Consider the following 14273-nt stretch of genomic DNA (forward strand, 5'->3'; position numbering starts at 1 on the left):
GTATCCCAGGCGCGAGATAAACTTTACTTAGGAAAAGTTTCAAATTGATGATCGGCCGGGCGCTCGCCGCCCTCCGGTTTCGTCCTGTAAGTAAACTATTGCGGTAACAAGCCCTGGGGTTGCGGCAGCAAAGCTATCCAAACAACGACACACTGCTTCGGTGGGTGTTTGTACTTTTTCGACCGCTTCACCCTCTCCTCTCCTCTCCCAAGTTTTTGCTTTCATCTTTGCACCCTCGTTTCGTTTCGTTATCCCCATCCCCCGTCTTGGGACAGCGAGAGCAGTTTACCTCTGGGGTTCGAAATTCTGACTTTGAGCGACGATAAACTTTGCATATTTAATTCCTAGAACCTCCCCGTCGCGGAAACACACTCAAATAACTCTCGACGTTTCCCCAATCAATCCATCGACTCGCCTGATCCTGACGATAACGCGAAAATTCATCCACACCTGAATTCTTTGACCGATCGCAACGTCGGATAAAGAATCAAAGCCACGTGCCAGCGAAGTCTTCTTTGATAGCTACCCGTTCTCGAGTTCCTCTTCACCATCGCTCCTCGCCCCCAAAAGTTACCCCCAAGCAGAGAGACACCCTCGGTCCACGACACGCCCACCACGAAGAAGCTCCTCTTGATTGTGATTGAAACAAAATGTGTCAGAATCGCCATGACTAACGATCTACACCGTGATTATTTATGAACTTGGGCTATATTGTGCGTCCTCCGTGATAGTACCTGTGCCATCACGTCCACCTGATGGTAGAATATTGTGCCTGGACTTGGCTGTACCTTGGATGGGGTCAGTATCGATTTTGCGTGTCGCTTGGCTGCAGCCCTGTCAAGCGGTGGACACTGTTGTATTATTAACTACTTTCTCTCGAGAACATCATTCGAGTCTCCGAGATTAATTCGTCCGCGTGTAAAATGGCAATGTCAAAACAGTGACGGGAACCGGAACGACGTCTGTTTCGCTCCAGTCGATGAAATTAACGTTTGCTTTTATTCTTTTCGTTTTTTTTTTTTTTTTGTTGCCTCCTGTCTCGATGTTTCCTTGCTTTATTAATGCCTCAAATGCTAATACTTTCCTCCTCCTCCTCCTCCTCCTCCGGCTGTCGAACGTTATGGCAGGCTCGATAATTACAGGTTTTCCTGGGTATGAGTGTAATTAGGTGGCTGGTTTTATTCTAAAGTGAGGAGAACGTAAGGCGGAATGAAAAAAAAATAAAAAATATATAATTCCAACGTTCTTTTCGTACCATTACGGTTATACGTTACTGTCGCGGGACCTCGTGCTTTCTTAAATAACATCAATTACCTTAACTCGCCTCGTGGTGATATTAATATTCGCCCTACCTGCTCGATCGAAATGAAAAAATATTATACACTATCCTCGCGCTGCTGTGAAGCCTTGCCGCGTAAATTTCCGATGACTTCGCCCGATCCGGAACGTCGGCAATTTATTACATTGCTTTAGTAATGAGCTTTGTCCAACGAACGACGACGCGCGGGAAGCTAATTACCGGAATTAGCTAGTCGACCGGATAATGAATAATCGAATAAATTCCGAGGTTATAAATACTGGTGAACTTGAAGGGGGGAGAAAAATTTCTCCATGAATTCAATTTCGTTGAAACCTTGATCGGACACCGTCGCGGAAAAATATTTCCTTTCTTCTCTTATTCGCATTATTTCTTGGCACGACCTTTGCCCCTGGTTTCTCTCCGTTCATTTTTGATAGTCGTATCAGGTTTCTCAAACGAGAAGCAAAGTCCTTAAGATCTTTGGCCGGATAGGAGGAATAGGAGGAGGAGGAGGAGGAGGCACGTACACCGAGATATAAAAGTGCTAAAATAAAGATCTGACGCGGCTAACAGAAGGAGCCCGGAGGAAATTTAATCTGACCTAACCTCGGCGCGCCTTCCTTCGACCTTTCGACCCTCGTTGTCTAGAGAGAACGGTTTAGCTGTAAGCAAAATCTTCGTTGGATTAGACTCGCTGGCTTAACGAAACGGAGGCTCAAAGTGGCATCGCCAAATCGTGTCTCAAGGTCACCGTAGAGAGAACTTTCTAAATACCATCATCAGCAGTAGCAGCAGCTAAAACGTACACGGCTTCGAAGTTCGGAATTAAGGATAAGAGAAATTTTGACGACTCGGGAGTTTCTCGCCGGGCTCCTTCTACTGCAGGATGTAGATTAAAGATCCTCCTCGAGGGATCTTTTGTTCTCTCCCGATGTACCTCGAACGTTCCACCTTTACCCCAGTTTCCACCTCGTCTCGCCCTTCAACTACTTCCGGCCAGCTATTTTCCACAAAGCTTTGTCACCGTGCCTACCACTCGAGCTTAAATTTAGGAGCAATGCAGGACCCTTTTGTATTCATGTCTCATCTGGGAACGATCCTTACACACGACGTTCGAAAGCTCCCAAGCGCTTCAAGGTGTTGCATAGCGCGTACCATTTTATCGCCGAAGTAATTCGTTTCCGCTTATACGGCTGCACCGCCTTTCCGGCAATTCCCCCGACTATCCGAGAAAATATGTACCTCAATCGAATATTCATCGCAGGTATAGGGAAAAAGTGTGACCGCGATCAGCGGAATTTCTATTTTACGGTGAACGAGTATTCTTTTCACAGTGACACACGGCCCGATTCCATTTCGATGAATCAGACATGAGGATAATCGAATTTCAGACTGATATACGCCTGATGTGTACACGGGTTGAAAAAGGAAACAAGAGAGCGAGTCATCTGCTCCAAGTCAGGGACCAGTCAAGGCGGCTCCGAGCAGCGGGATTTAATTTGTCAGTTAACAGAATTGGGTTATAATTCAATATTGGCCTGCAATGTTGTACCTATCTCGAGTCACCGACCCGCCCGGGTACACGACAGGCTCCATTGAGCAACCGGGCGAGATGTCTCCTCGCGTCCCATTCAGCGGCACACACACACAATCAGGCAAACACGCGGAGAGTCAGGGATCGGCAGTAGCAGCAGCAGCAAGCAAGCAAGCATGCAGCCAAGAGGAGGTTCGAGCAGACAGTAGACGGCCCTCAACCGAGCCAGTATTGACAAACATCTTCATTAGCCTCTGTTGCCTCTGCAGTGTTGGAGACAGAAGCGAAGCTCTCCAGGGTGGATCCGAGATGAGAGCCAGAGCCGGATGATTGACCCATCGTCCAGCCCATGACCGCCTGTCCATAGCTGTTCAGCAGCCGGGATCAATGCGGGGGAAATTAGGAAGTCGACCAAGAACCGACTCCGTCTTTTCCAAGCATCGGGTTAAAACCCCGGGCTCTCACTTCGTGCGAAGGAGGAGAACGAGACGCGGAGATGAATCTGCTCCAGTGGCCCGGATTACGCGGAAGGATTCGAACGCAGTCTCGGGTCGTATTCGGGGGTGGGTTAATCAGTTATTCCAACTTGTCCCGTCGTTGAACTTCGCTTTGGATGCCCGCCTGCTCCTCGGCGTAAATAATTAAATTTTAATCTTCACTGGACGCCGTTTAAGCCCCGACTCAAACGACAGTCTCAGCCCGGTTTCCCGGGGGGAGGAACAAGGCGAAACCCGAGAGTCCGTGCATTCGACCTTGCCTTCGACTCGGTGTATAAAAAATTCAAAGAAAATTAATTGGGAATCGGATCGAAGGAGGCCGACTTCGAAGACGTTCGTCGACACTCGTAAGACACTCGCTACATGGCGATAGACACGTCACTGCAGGGTGTCGAACTACGGCGTTGGGTCAGAGATGGATGCGGGTCCCGCGAAAAGAGGGAAAATAAAAAGAGGGAGAGAGGGAGAGAAGGAGAGAGGGGGAGACCTTTCGCGGATCGTTGGAGGAAAGGTTTAAGCGCGGTGACATCGCGCGGTCGAAAGGAGAGGAGGTTTGCGGACTCGTACAAAGCTCCCTCGCTCTCTCGTAGATCCCTCGGTCGTTCCATCCCTCGCTTTCCCTCCCCCTTTAGCCCGATCTCTCTGTGTGCTTAAAAGACAAAGCGTAATGGACTACTCTTGGGACGGGGCACGGTAGATGTGCCGGGGCTTCCCAGAGGCTGTAGAAACGAACGGGAAGACCAGCCCGCAAGTCGGATAACAGGCGGCCGATCCATCGGCACGTAGATTACATGCAGGACTCGCGCGTGGAAAGCACGAAGCTTTCCGGATCGATTATTATTTGCCGGAGAACGCGGTGCTGGATGGCTAAAGTGTCGTTACAGGTCGTCGGGAAATTTTATTCAGGACGCGTTGGGCGAGGGCTCGCATTGAAATTATCGCAAATGTCCGACGATGAAAGAGAGAAGGAAGGAAAATAGGGCGTTCAATTATAATCGAACCCTGTATATTTTATGTCTTTGTTTAGTGGTAAAGAGACTCCGAGGTAAGGGTTGTTTCATTATCGACAGACAGGAGCATGAAATTTTATCGCGCTAGCGTACATAGGGAGAAAATTAAAACCACTTTAACAACTTTCTTACAACTGGGGCAAAGCTTTACATGGATGTATATCTTCTTGCGTTTAGTTTTATTCTGTAGACGACGAGAATTCCTGATTTTCGATCTCACCTACACCTCCAACTGTCGCCTATCCGCGACTCACACTCAGAAACAGACTTTCCTCTTCTGCTAAACTTTTACCTCTTCCTTATTTTCCTTTTTATTCGCCGTTACTACTTTGGATAAAGTTAGCGTGTAACTGCAATGTCTGGCTAAGCAGACATAGTAGACGATACGAGACTAGTTTTAGAAACAGTCTATAACCACGCTCTCTTACCGCGCTATAAATATATTTGAGGAAACCATTGGAAAGGAGAATTTCATTCCATTGGAATAAAATTCTAGAACTTCGAGTTACGAAATTCATTTCACGAATTTTTCGCATTCAAAGGATCGGAGAACGCAATTGACATCCGTGCGAAAGAAAAATACGAAGAAAACGGTCCTTTCAAAGCTGTGGAACAAAAATATCTGTTTCTCTGGAAAAACAACCGACGCAATCGTATGACGGATTAGAATTCGCGCGGGGTCGATCAAAAGCTGAGCATTGACGAGGCTGTGACGTCATAAGGGTGTCAGTCAGGCGTTTGCTGGGTGTAGCCGTTCTACTCCACAAACTCTCATCAAGCATGAAAACATCGAGGGGAGAGGACGTTGTTTACAAAGTAAAGTGTCGACGATGCGCTCCCTCTCGTCCCCCTTCGTCGTCCTTCACCCTTTCTGGCGTAACCCGGTCTCATGTGAGCGACCACCACCACCACCACCACCACCACCACCACCACCACCAGCACACCAATGTCTCCTATACAGCATAGTGAGGACAAGGAGATATTCTACCTAGAAAACGTTTCGCCGATATCCACGCTCCATGTTCCAAGGAGAAGAGAAGTGCCACTAGTCGCTGCTTCGGGGGCTAAAAGCTCTCCGGTTACCCTTCGCACGTCCCGTCTTTCAGCAAATAAATTTTACAAGAAAAAGAATTCCGGATTTCATGATTAGATTTTCCTCGCCTTATTTTTGAGTCGAAACGCGCCCTTGGAATTCCCTTTCAATTATACCAACCGAGTTCAGTGTGTCAACGTCCCCCAACGACAACGACGACGACGATGCAAATAGGAAAAGTTTTAGCCACCGCGCGGTAATGGGGATGAAGCCATTCGAGGCTCTTCAAATAATTCAAATTGCGCACCTCGGTAACGTTTGGATCGGGGGCACACAAATCTCTCAGACTTGGAATGTTCAGCGGTCCCTAATCAACAACCTCGACCAAAATAAAGATAACCGCTTCTCGGTGGGTGCTTTACTTTTGCAACATATACGCACAACGGGATGATTTTGTCTGCAACCAGTCTCTCCGAAGTGTAACTGCCGCGGGACTCGAGCAGCCTGCAAGCACAGTGCCGAGTGCAGCCAGCTGGCGATAAACCCGAGCCTAAGCGGAGTCCGCCATTACGAGTAATTGCCTGCAAATGACGGATCGCGTCGTCGAGTCGAGCCAATCAAGCAAAGCTTGTTTCCACTGTACGTCGGCCAGACCAGTAAGCCATGAGCACCGTCGTCTGTTGTCTAATTGTACCGTGGAATCAACACTGCTACTTAAAGCTAGGTAGACGGAAGCCAGAACTTTGCCTGACGTGTATAACGCAACTTTGAGCTTTCGGTGTTGAGCAACATCCGCATCCGACGGGTTGCGGTTGTGCAATATAGTCGAGAACATTTTGCCGCGATGGTAAATTATGGCGATAATTTTTGCGGAGAAGAGGGAAGGAAGGGATTTCGAGAGATAAAAATTATTTTCACCGTCGGAGAACGACACCGGCTAGCTTCCGTCTGGCTGGCAGACGGTTGGATTAAACTGGATTGCTCAAGACGAACGAGCTTCCCCCTTCTTTCCTTTGGTCACATATTTTCCAACGATTAACGTCTCCGCCAAAAGAAGCTTAGCTTGGTCACCGTTCGGTAATTTATACTCTCCCGGCATCGTAGAGGCTGGCTCTATTCAACGGTGAGCAAAAACTGAGCAGGAGCTGATGAACCGACAAAGAGAGAACGAATAAAGAAAAAAAAAGACGAATAGATTGCCATGTTTATCACCGAGTCGTTCTGGAAAAAATAGTGAATATATATGTATATATAATCCCCGCAAAGCTTTAGAAATTAAGAGATCACCGTCTGAGGGTGAAACGGAAGTAATCCACTGCAAGCTGTAGCCGGAAGCTTTTTCATTTCGATGAATCGATACCCTTCCAATTATTCATGCAAATTAATTTATCTCGTCGAAAGTAGTCCGCCGGTTAATTGTAAAATAAATTAAGCCAGGCGTCTGGAGCTCTACATATAGGGGTTGGAAAATAGACGGTCGGGAGGACGGGAGGGTTGGGGAGGGTAGGGGAGGGTAAGAGCGAAGGAGGATCGGCAGTGATTTTATGCACGAGGTGTAGTAGGATGTGGAATACGTGGATCGGGGCATATTGCAAACTACTTATACAACACAAGCTCGCCCCGACACACCCACGCACAGGGCGAAGTAGAAGCCTGGCTTAGGAGATCGCGAGCGTGTGTGTGTGTGCGCGTGTGTGAAGGTCTGGAGAGTGTTACAGTTTCGTACAGCTTAAAGTTTTCTCCTCGTACCCATGTACGTATCATATCCGTGTTCCGGAAGAGATTACAACGTCCTATGCATACCGTAGCAGCAACGTCTCACAGCCGAAACTATAACACCGATCTAGCCTTAAATCGACGCCGAGCCGAAAAATATCGGCGTGACGCGAGTATGGAGGGTGAATAAAGCCCGCCAAGCCCGGCTTTACGGTTGTTCCGCACGATTGTAAAGCTCCGAGCCGCTACGGCCGCAGTAGTAGGAACTAGATGCGGTCAGCCAAAGTCCAGAGTCAGACAATGGACGTGCAAGCTCGAGCCGCCGCCGCGCTATTCGCGCTGCAAAGCACTCCCGCTGGTCTCATCCGTCCCGTTCCCGATCCGACATACAAAATTCACGGTCCAGCGCAGCATACCCGCCCACCAGATACTCCCTGCCTTTGCGAATCCGCCGTGTGGGTTGCCTATTACGCTTGATTATTTTATCGGGGCTTGCGGAACGAGTTTGAGGCCTTGCTCGAAACTCCGGTTCGCGAGGCCCGTTGTCTACCAAATTCGATTATCGATTATCTCTCCATTTGTTTATTATTTTAAGCAGGTTTTGTCGACCCTTCTTTCGGCGGAGTTCACTTCTCGTCTTTCGAATCCAAAGGTTTAAAGGGGAAATACTGGATTTCTCTTAGGTGATGATGGGAATATGAAACGATAAAAAAAAAAAAATGTATCAGTCACTAAATTCTGTTTTATCAAATTTTTCAATTCGGAAAGTCAAAGCATACGGGGTTCAATAAAAATATAGAGAATCGGCGACGTTGATATTCTCATTCGTTAAGACGATTTTATACTTTGGCTTTCTACACGTCGACTTTTTTACATTTGAAATTTTCCATCCTTCGATTTTCTATGTACGATAAAACCTTACGAGCTAAATTTTCGCGTTTTTAAAAATTCTTCGCCGCTACCCTTCTATCTTCTTATCTTTCCACATTTTTAATCCCACCCCTTTTTTCCTTAAATGATACGCTAAATTTCTACTACAAACGTAACGCAATCAGTGTATAATTTTTAAGTAGTACTTTTGGAAGCTGTATTGAAAAACGAAAAAATACACGAAAGGATATGGAAACACTGCTGAAGAATTACTTTTAAAAAGAATCGAAGAAGAAAGAACTACGGCTCAAAAATGGATCATAGCATGAACATTGAGCCGACTTCTTTGTTGTACCGAAGAGTTTTTCCGTCCACCGTTCACTGTCCAGTTAACCACGTTGCCGGAAAATGATCAGTTGCGTGTAGGTAAGATTAAATTTTGGTACAGGTAGGTATAATTGATAACCCTTGGCGTGCATGCCGTGAGGAAAAGCCCTGCGTCATTGAGCCGGAGTAGCCTAGCTCGAATAGAATACTGGGATAGCATCACAATTTCTCGATCCAGTGATCCAGTGATCCACCGATCCGCGGATAAGACGATGGAACGACGGGACGATAGAAGGGTATCCTTTTACGGTGAATCGGCACCATCTATCAGGTCGGGTCGACATGATTGGCGCTTAGGGTGGAGGTTCGTAGCCGGGCTTAAAACAAGATGCCCTGATTGAATGGAGGCTGATACATCAGTGCAGGCGAGAAGGGTTCGCGTTAAAGGAGTATATATATAAAAATAAAAAGAAAGGAAAAAACAAAGAAGAAAAAACGGGCGCGCAGAGGAAAAAATTTACATATTTCGTAAAATCGAACAAAAAAAAAAAAAAAAGAAAACTACGACGATACAGGGGCGGAATATCAAATGACGAGAAAAATCGTGGCAGAAAAGCAGGAAATAATAAAAAAAAATGAACGAAATTTAAAAAACAAAACAGACAAAAAAAAAAAAATGTGGAGGAAAACACAGAGGCTTAAAAAATGAATAAGCGCGATAATGCGGAACGAGCAGATCTGCAGGAAATAATTCCTCTCTCCTACCGTCGTCGGCATGACGCAAACGTAAAATGTAACAGAGATGAAAACCATCCCGTTGCATGGCTGCTCGCGATGAAACGACGAACCACTCAACTTGATTAACTTTCAACGAAAAATTGATTCGGTTGTGAATTTTTATTTATTTTTTTTTGCCCCATCCTCAGCCACATGTTATCGTACACGTCTTTTGTTCGCTGAAATTTTTCCATCGCGTTTATATACCTATACCGTTGATGAAATGAAAATCCTCCCATCCGTCCGTTGTTGCCACTCACCAGCGATTCAATTATAAGTGTAACAAATGATTTCAACAAAGACATTGAAACTCGAAAATATGCTATACGAGAGCCAAACACGCGTTGTATGAAAAAACCATTCGCATTCGCTGCGCAGTGACAGGGAATCGAACGTTTATCCCATGCAGGAAGGCATATCAAAGCTCGCGGTTCTGAAGGGCACGCGTCATTGTCCCGCAGGAAGCGGAAAGGAGAGAGAAGCGTTTATTCGCCCCGGGACAAGTCCCCTCAGGTGGAATAAAGACAGGCGTACAAACGTAAAATGTGTATGGGTGTAGAATACGGTAAAACCGAAAACGAAGTCAAAACCAACGTTGGAAAAGATATCGAAGGAAGACGGATAAGGATAGATAAAAATAAATGGAACAAAAATGGGCGACGAATAAATAAGGATTAAAAAAGGAGGGAGGGGGGGGATAAACAGTAAATAAATAAGAGAGAGGGAGAGAGTGGGAGAAAAGCGGCAGTAATTGTCACTTGATCCCAGGGCTTGCGGCGATATATCATTTACAGACAATTACCCAGAGAGGCTTTTGCCTTGGGGCGATTCAAGCTCGCCGAGCTTCCGAGCAGAGCTCCGGCCGGCTTTCCCCTTGCATCGATGCACCTTCTAAACCAGGATTGCCTCGGTGAAGGCAATCCAATTGCTCCTCTTCCGCCTTCGTGTTTTCCATCAACTCCTTTTCCTCCTTTCGCCATCTCTTTCTTCATCTGTATCTCAGACTTCCAATACGCTTTCACGCTTTCTCACCTTACACCTTATGCACTTCGCTGTTCAGTTTACCGAATATTACACCCTGACTTATAACCCTTCACGGACGGTATTTTCAGATCCTAGTACGCGATGCTCACCGCGATTCAGCGCCTCGGTTTCCGATCTTTTTTTTCTTCCTTTACACAGTTTAGATTCGACGACGTGCGAACGTTTTTCCATATGCCGATAAACTGCAGGCATTAAGATTGCTCAAAATTTTCTTCAATTGCTTTCGAATCAAGTATACTCAAATGTTCCTCAATTTCACGCTCTTAATATCAACGCTCGAATTCTTTATCCGATATCCGTGCGTTATTCTTCGGAAACAATATTCTACGATAAAGATAACTGAGCCAAGTATCGACGTATATCCCGCTACCGCTGGAATACAGAATAATCATAACTCATACACCTGTCTGCAGGTGAAATGGTATGGTTTCTGTCTGGAATATCCCGACGCGACTGAAATCGATTAGAAACTGTTGTGATGTTTGCGCAGCGACGTTTCCCGGGTATACATATACAATTGTGCGAAAGCTCACGTAGTGCAGATATCTTCTTGGAAGTGTGCAAACACGACGAGTAATAAAACCATGAGGATCGTTTGACATGTACGAGCGTTATTCAGCGCGACCTCGTACCGATCAGTCCGAATCATGGCTCATATGTATAAGAAATGAGTGCAAATATCGTAACAACGCAGATCTAGGGCATAAATCAGGTTCTCGGACAGTTTGTGAGATCGACAAAAAAATTGCATGATAGGTTTGAAGGAAAATTAAGACTCGTTAAATCTCACCGAAAAAATGCTCCCTTCTCGAATGGAATCAGGTTGAAAGTTTACCTGAAATCAGATAAAAAAAAAGATAAATTAAAAAATTGAACCGATCGCAGGCAATGCGCTAGTAAAAAATGTGACAAACACGAAGGATCGAGGTTAACGACGTGCATGGCTGGCAGGGACTCCCAGTCCTGCTGCAGTCGATATCCCCCGGGGAAATGATTTGGGTAAAATCTACTCTGTGCCCCGGAGACGCAAAACACGCGTATTACACAAGCGGAGTGAAATTACCAACCGGTTTACCAAACACCGCAGATTAATTGGGTGTCCGCGATGGGTCTGCAGGATGGTGGTCGAGGCGCCACGGGGTTGATTCCTATTAGAGCCTATCATGGCTATCGCGAAGCTTTCTACAATGGCCACGCGTGAGAAACGGCGGTGCTGTTATACTAAATCACGTTGGTAGTAATGACGCCCACTGATTGGACGATTTAGATCACCGTTTAGATTGCAAAATCCTGGAGGCTAGACCGTCCCGTTCCTGCAGGGTAATTAGGATCGCATTGGCTTCGCTTCAACCACCCTTCACTGTTTCCGGGATGATCTGGCCTCGTCACGTCACGGGTTGAATCGCAGCTTTCCAGCCTCCGACGTTAAGGTCGAACTCGACGTTTCTTGCCGTATGTTTTATCGACGCCAGCGGCGATCGTCGCTCGGATACACCGAGCGGTGAATAAATGACAAACAACAAGAAAAAAAAGAAAAAGGAAAGGAAAGAGAGAAAGAACGACGAAACAAAGCTGCAGGAAAATGGACTCTAATTTGGCGAAAGCGCAATTTGTTGCCTGACATTTTTTTTCATCCAGTCTCCGCCTCCTCGTCTCTCCTCGTCTCTCCTCGTCTCCCAGAGTTATGTAACAGATTTCTGCAGGGGGTGACCTGCCGTCGACCGACGGTTTTACAAGTATATACGAGAGGGAGGAGGGGGAAGACTAATGAATACGAAACAAATGATCGTAAGAGTATCCGCTTTTTCAAACTCAACACTACAGACAAATTTCTCCGTTTTTACGGATAGGTATATACCGTATACGTATACACCCTTAACGGCCGACTGTTTGGTACAATATACAGGAGGTGTATAAATTTTCGCGGAAACTACTTGACGTGTCCTGCGTATATATGCCTAATAAGCGCGCAATATTCATAAGGCCTCGCGGGGGTCTTAGCTGCGTTATACGTACATACATAGTGCGCGTATATATTTGAGGAGACCTGCACCGGAAGTACCGGATACCAATTAATTATTTCGAGTCAGGAGCAGACGCGATGCGGGAAGATAAGTAATATTATTCACCTCCTTCTTATATTTTATCGCCTATCAAGTCCTGATTTCGGCAAATTTTACCCCACGTCAGAAACCATTCGAAACATAGCTGATTAATCGGTGAAGGTTCTTCGTTGCCCGCGATTTCGCCCGTTATTTACGTACAATCATCCCAAAATTGCTTTCTCAATTCTCATCCGCCCGTTCGTGTGAACAATTGAGCTAAATTTTGCAAGTTCCTCGCCAACTTTCAGTTTCCTTTCATTCTACTGATACAATCCTTTACCGATAAATGATACTTTTGGAAAATATAAGGATTTTAGACCGACTACGAAAGAGAGAGAGAAAAAAAGAAACAATCAAATGATTGATTAAAAATGGAATAAAAGTAACGAAAAGAAGTCTGCGAACGATACAATAAATGATTTGAAAAAAAAAAAAAAATAAAAAACACGAGCCTGCTGCGAAATCGCAAGTAAATTGGCGAGATTTTCCTCGGTCGGAACACAACTCGTGCGAACTGTGCCTGCGCAACATCTCGGGTAACATTATGAATCGGGTGGATCTTGAAACAAGCTGCAGAGCTGTGGCTCGCCATAAATCGTATCTTTGTTTCTGTTTGCGGTCCTCGTTCCGAAGGGATGAGGTTTCAAAGGTGAGAGGGGATGAGGAAGAGGGAACGGGAAGGTCTCAGAACTCGCGGCTATTCGAAGCGACCATCCATATATCAAGGATGCTATGTAGCGGGTGAATTATGTCCTTCGGGTTGCCGAGCCGATCCCTCGTGCAAAACTATTGGCGCACAGTTTTCTATATCGTCTTCTTTTTATTTTCCAAAGATAAAAATACAAATTCCTCAGCGTTTACACAGTTGCAGACTTGCGACATGCACGCGGCTTCTGAACACAAATATATACAACGCGCAAAGTCTGCGCAAACTAGGATCCGGGACTTTCTCGAGGAATAAATCAGCGGCGTATAAATTCTAAACTCAAACCCGTATGGACGTCGTCTTTTCAATACCGCGAGAGAGGCGGTTTTGCAAATACCCGTGCAAATATTTATGGGTTCATTACGAAATAAGGCAACCGCGATGTCTCTGGTATTTGTAGGTACACGTCACGAAAGAAACAAGGCAGTTCGATCGATATTTTTAAATAAAACTCTGATCAAATTCGTTCGTCGACACTCGCAATGAAATTATTACAATCTCTCCTTGCGCCATTTATTCCTTATTGAATATTTGTAAAAATTTGCCAGAAATACAAGTTTTCTGTTTGACATAAGAATGTCCGTTTCTGACGCGAAAATCTATTTCTTATACTCATGGGTAATAAGGTATCTTTCCGCATCCAATTCAATTGTTACTAGTTCCCCGTTATCAGCTTCAACAAATCGGAATAAATCCCCCTTAATTGTGAAATTTTTACAAGCGAACTATGCCTGATTGTGTAATACAGACGACTTAAACTTCGTCTTGCGACGTGACAACATTTCTCTGAATCCAACTGTAAAGGCGACACGCAATAAGCGCGATGCATATATGCCCGAGAGATTCCTTAGCTCAGGTTGCATAATCCCCCGCAATTGACCCGGGGTCAAAGGTCGTCGTGTATAACCGTGTCGTCAACTCCATCCCCTATTCTCGCCCCGCGATGTTGGATACCTAGCGTAAATGTAGGTGACGCTGCAGATCGGTAGCAGAGAGAGAGAGAGAGAGAGAGAGAAAGAGAGATAGAAATAAAGGCGACGCCGCGTCTACGTACACAAGTTTACACTGAAAACGCGTCTGTCCCACACTCCTGTAGGTGTGCAACGTGCACCAAGGCAATGTGGATCGGTTCCCGGTGAAACTTTCGAGGACAGATTGGTCTGTTGTTCTCCTAACCGGAGTTTGTCCCGTAGCTTCAACTATACCCGGAAGTAGGAAACTACGCGAGGCGACGTACCGGCGGGGTGCCGATGATGCTGTTCCAACGTATGCGTGTATAGGTATGCTGTATACGTACGTAGTTACAATGGATACGTATATTATAGAGGGGAACGTTTGCCAGAGGAGTTTGCTG

The 14273-nt window shown here is 45.8% G+C and overlaps 1 protein-coding gene across 5 annotated transcripts in view; it reads right to left on the minus strand.

The window, feature by feature from the left end:
• Positions 1–14273, minus strand: part of LOC124306788 (teneurin-a) — a 489347-nt gene that overhangs the window by 341033 nt on the left and 134041 nt on the right. Inside the window, exon 1 of one of the 5 annotated variants that reach the window (XM_046767802.1) lies at positions 10899–10926. The exons of the other annotated variants lie outside the window; for them this stretch is intronic. The gene's annotated coding sequence lies outside the window, so the exon portion shown is untranslated. Of the gene's footprint in view, positions 1–10898; positions 10927–14273 lie in introns of those variants that run through there. 5 annotated transcript variants of the gene reach the window in all.

This window comes from Neodiprion virginianus, chromosome 6 (assembly GCF_021901495.1).
Source record: "Neodiprion virginianus isolate iyNeoVirg1 chromosome 6, iyNeoVirg1.1, whole genome shotgun sequence".
Taxonomy (NCBI): Eukaryota; Metazoa; Arthropoda; class Insecta; order Hymenoptera; family Diprionidae; genus Neodiprion; species Neodiprion virginianus.